Raw genomic sequence first — 4,955 nt, forward strand, 5'->3', positions numbered from 1 at the left:
GCCTCGGCTACAACAACAGCCTTTTTGCTTTCTGGAAGCACTGAATGTTCATCAGGTCATAGGGTCATAGTGCCTTTACATTTGCCCTGTTTCCTCTGCCTGGGATGCTAGTCTCTTGGATGACTGTATAGCTCACTGTTTTATGCCTGCCCTCAGTGCTCTGAAAGGCCACCCAGACCTCTTCTTGCAGGACTGATTGGTTTGGCCTGGCTGCTGCAGAAGTTTTCCATTGATAGCTCCCAGCTCACATCTCCTGGAACTATTCCCTGTGAGAGAGAACCTAACTTTCCAACAGCAATCCTTTCAGCTAGTTTTCTTATATAGTTCAGGACCACCTGCCTAAGCGCCACCCACTAAGAGCTGGACCTTCCTCCATCAATTAGCAGTTGCTAGAAATAAAATCTGATAGCTCACTTTTCAAAAGTGCCTCGAGCCAGCTCAGGTCCAGCTAATGGTGAACAGAAAACAGTAGACCCTTGCTAGTGCTTGATAGTCTAGCTAAGTACCCTTCCCCCAACGTTAATAAGCTACCCTCCCATAATCTAGCTAAGTCCCCCTCCCCCAACATTAATAAGCTACCCTCCAAACTGTAAGTTTAGAGTAGAAAAAAATCACAAACATCCAAAGTTGTCTACAAGGTCATATCTTTGATAAGCTTTAAAATACACAGGATGTAAAACACAGAGATAGACTCATACATTACATGGTTTTTGTTGTTAGGATTATATCTTCCTAATTATTAAAAAAAAATAAGAAAGGATACTTTCTTAAGGTTTATACACAATGTTCTAATCTCCAGGATTGCCATCCCAGGCTGACACAGAAACTTTCCAGGTTACAAAATAAACTGCTTCACTTTCTCTCCTCTGAGTTCCCAGTACTCTTATTATGAAGTGAGGCTTGTTGTTTCTGACATGAAAGGGACAGTGTCCCACAGTTGCACCCACAGATTCTCAACCAGTGGGTTGTGACCCCCTTGGGGGTCGCATATCAGATATTGTGCATATCAAATATTTACATTACAATTCATAACAGTAGCAAAATTACAGCCCACCAAGACAATCTGATCTAGACAATTTCTCAGTTGAGGTTCTCTCCCCAGGTAATTCTAGGATGTCAACAAACTCTTACCCCCATCTAGCAGTGTCTGTACTTTTTATTTCATTTCCCTGTTTATTATTTTTTCCTCTGCAAGGCTATTTGGAAATTTAGGAAGGATTCATGTTTTAGTTGCTTGCAGTTGCATTTTTTTTTTGTCTTATGGAATAATGCCATATTCCAGCAGGCTTAGAGATACTGCCCAGTCTGTAACTGTTGAGTAAATGTGTGGAAAAATGTGGAGTTCAAAGGGAGATGGTTTTATTCTATCAGCAGGTTGAGGTAGGGATATGGAGATGTGCTAGGTTGGTGCTGTGTGCTTTTAATCTTAATGCTTGGGAGGCAGGCAGGTACCACTACCCCAGTACAAAGTTCAATCCCTGGACCCCACATGGTGAGAGAAGAAAACTGACTCTTGAGGGTTGTCCTCTGACCTCTGACCTCTACACACACAATGAAGGGGTGTGTGTGTGTGTGTGTGTGTGTGTGTGATGCTTCCATACACAATAAGCATGTTGTAATATCTTTAAAAGAGAGGGTCTGGCCAGGCAATGGTGGCCCATGCCTTTAATCTCAGCACTCGGAAGGCAGAGGCAGAGAAAGGCAGAGAGTCAGAGACAGAGGCAGAGGCAGAGAGATCTCTGATTTTGAGGCTAGCCTGGTCGACAGAGTAATTTCCGGGGCAGCCAGCAGTACACAGAGAAACTTTGTCTCAAAACTAAAGGAAGAACAAACAAACAAAAAATGGTCTGAAGGCATGGGGGTGAGCATGAGTTTAGTTTCCTTGATTTTAAGATATCAAGGGAAAGCCAGGCAGCTCCAATTTTTGCTTCTAGCTGCCTGCATTTCCCTTTATAGCTTAAATTCAATGAAACAAAACTCAGGCTCTTTCCATATCCCCAGACACTACTCTCCCTCCCCCACCCCGCCATGTGTGTGTGTGTGTGTGTGTGTGTGTGTGTGTGGTTTTTTTTTTTTTTCTTGGTTTTTTTTCGGAGCTGGGGACTGAACCCAGGGCCTTGCGCTTCCTAGGCAAGCGCCTACCACTGAGCTAAATCCCCAACCCCGTGTCTCGGTTTTTTGAGACAAGTTTTCTCTGTGTAGTCCTGGCTGCCCTGAAGCTCACTCTGTAGATCGGGCTGGCCTTGCTTGAATTCAAAGATCTGCCTGCCCCTGCCTTCAGAGTGCTGGGATTAAAAACATGGACTACCACCACCCAGACAGACTCTCTCTTCAAAAATATTATTATATGCTTATTGTGCATTGTTACTGCTGCTGCTGCTGCTGCTGCTGCTGCTGCTGCTGCTGCATGAGCAAGGCATGGGGAGCAATCCAGTGAGTATTCCTGCATGGACTCTGCTAGCGTTCTTGTCTTGTTTTCCCTCAGTGGTGAGCTATATAATCTGTATGCCAAATAGACCCTTTCCTGGAGGAGATGCTTTTGGTCAGTATTTTATCACAGCACATGCAAAGCCAACTAGAGCAAAGATGTAATAAAGATAAGTGCTGACATTTTCTGAACCCTGACTATGTGCCAGGCCCTTTCTAAGCTCTATAAACATTCGTGAATTCACTCGCAGTTCCTCACATCTCTCTGAAGTGGCATCGTTTTAAGCCTCATTTTATAGCTGCAGAACCAGAATTTATATTTACTGACCATTTCTCATGTGTCAGACAGGTTTGGGTGGACTAATCGCATAGGCACTCTCAGGGTGTCTTGTGTGACAGCTGCTACTATTATGCTTGTAATAATATAGGCTCCACAAACTGACCTGGGGAAAGTCAAGAACTTGTCCACAGTGATGCTCCAAAACATGGAGGGGGATCTAACTCAAGAACTGAATGCCCACTGTCCCCTCTCAAAAGCTCCTATTAATGCAAAAGTAAGAGATGGGGGCAGATGAGAAGGGTTTTTCTAGAAGTGTGTTCTCTGGTACTGAGTGTTGCATGGTCAGAAAAGGGAAAGCTCTGCCCTATGATCATGGCGCTGTCAAATGTGACGTGCTTGAGGACTCTGGGAAGCGTAGTTCCAGAGGGGCTCTGGGTGCTCACTGTGTACAGATAAAACAAACAAGGGCTGGAGAGATGGCTCAGGGGTTAAGAGCACTGACAGTTCTTCCAGAGGTCCTGAGTTCAATTCCCAGCAACCACATGGTGTCTCACAACCATCTATAGTGAGATCTGATGCCCTCTTCTGGTGTGTCTGAAGACAGCTACAATGTACTCATATACATAAAATAAATAAACCTTAAAAAAAACAAACAAACGAACAAACAAAAAAGGCTGGCAGCTCAAGTCCCATGAGTCTGCCTTTGGCCTCTATAACTAGTGCTCAGAGAGAGGGGCTGTGTCCGTCATATAGTTCTGCTTCTCCCTGGTGCTAGGCAGCTTACCCAGTGGAACTTCTCCCCCAGCCAATAATCCTGTTTCCCTGGGTGATCAGAGGTGGTGCCTTGCAGTCCTCAGCACTAAGCAGCCAGAATAATCCTTCCTGGAGCCAGGGAAGAAACTTGGTATAAACCATGGTTTTGTTGGTTTTTTTTCCCCCCTAGGGCTCCATACCAACAACTGTTTATAGCTTTCATCACACACATCTTAAGTGTTGGCAAGACATGAGACTGAAGATGGGCTTATCTTTCATGGATGCTTCTTAATTAAAACCTAAAGCTTTTAAAGACCCAGTCTGTCATACTCAGGCTTTCTTTCTGTAACATCGAGAGTCTAGAAAAGATCAAAACAGCTACTTGCCCAAGGCAGCACAAATTGGCTGTGGTATCCGGTGGTTTTATTGCTCTGTAATAAGGTTACTTACTCTCTTTCTTGAGTTCTTTAATCACTACATACATGGATTTTCATCTGCCCTTTACTTTATTCTTTATTGCCAGGAGATCTTGAAACACCATGTATAGGAACGGACAAACTGCGAACCGGGAGGGCAAGTGTTGTTGCCATTTGCCTCAAGGGACTTGTTATTGGGCTTCTGTCTTCGAAGTCAACAGAAATGTAGCCCTGGAAACAAGTTCTTGTTGGAAGGCAGCTTGCTAGGGGCCTCTGAGATCCTTGCCTTACACATTGAACCATGCTTCTTTGAGTATGTCATGACTAGTACAGAAAAGATACTAGGCCCCTGACATCTTTTGCATTATACTGCAGAACTACTGGCTGTAGTCAGACCATTAGGCAGAAGATATCTCAGGTTCACTCAGTCTTGAAGAACAAGTAACTTTTTATTTTGAGCAAACTACAGTGAACAAACCAAAGCTTGCAGGGGTTGAGACTTGGGACAGGCTCACATGACTAGCTGGGGACAGAGCAAGAACCACTGAGGCTCCCTAGCATTCGGTTACTCTTTTTCATCATAATTCCATGGCTGGTGCTGTACTCTGGGTGGTCCTAAGGCATTCAGTTCCTTGGCTATAAGCTCTTAAAAGGTCAGACAGTTATATCAATTCACTTTCCATACTGCTAGCTACAAATGAAATTAGTCTTTTGGTCGGGAAGCCAGCAATGCAATGAGGCTGACCTATCCACTTTCCAGAAAGGCCTCGAAAGAGAGAGATGGCATGCATTTGGACTGAGTGGTGTGTGTTTCAGACGGTTTTTTGTGGCTACTGACAGCTTGTTTTCCAAAGTGCAGTAATTTGAACGAGGACTTACAGACAGCAGTCCCAAGATTTGGTCACTTTGAGAGCTAGAGAGTAAGGGGTGCATGTAATGTTGGCTGGAAGCCTATGTTGGCTTCTTCTAGCCTGCGCTGCACACTAGGCCGCCTCTAAGTAGCCTTGGTTCTCTGCTGCGGTTAGTCTCCCAAGGCCGGATCTGGAGCATTAGAGAGGCAGCCTCCCATTGCCTAGAGA

This window comes from Rattus rattus, chromosome 2 (assembly GCF_011064425.1).
Source record: "Rattus rattus isolate New Zealand chromosome 2, Rrattus_CSIRO_v1, whole genome shotgun sequence".
NCBI lineage: Eukaryota > Metazoa > Chordata > Mammalia > Rodentia > Muridae > Rattus > Rattus rattus.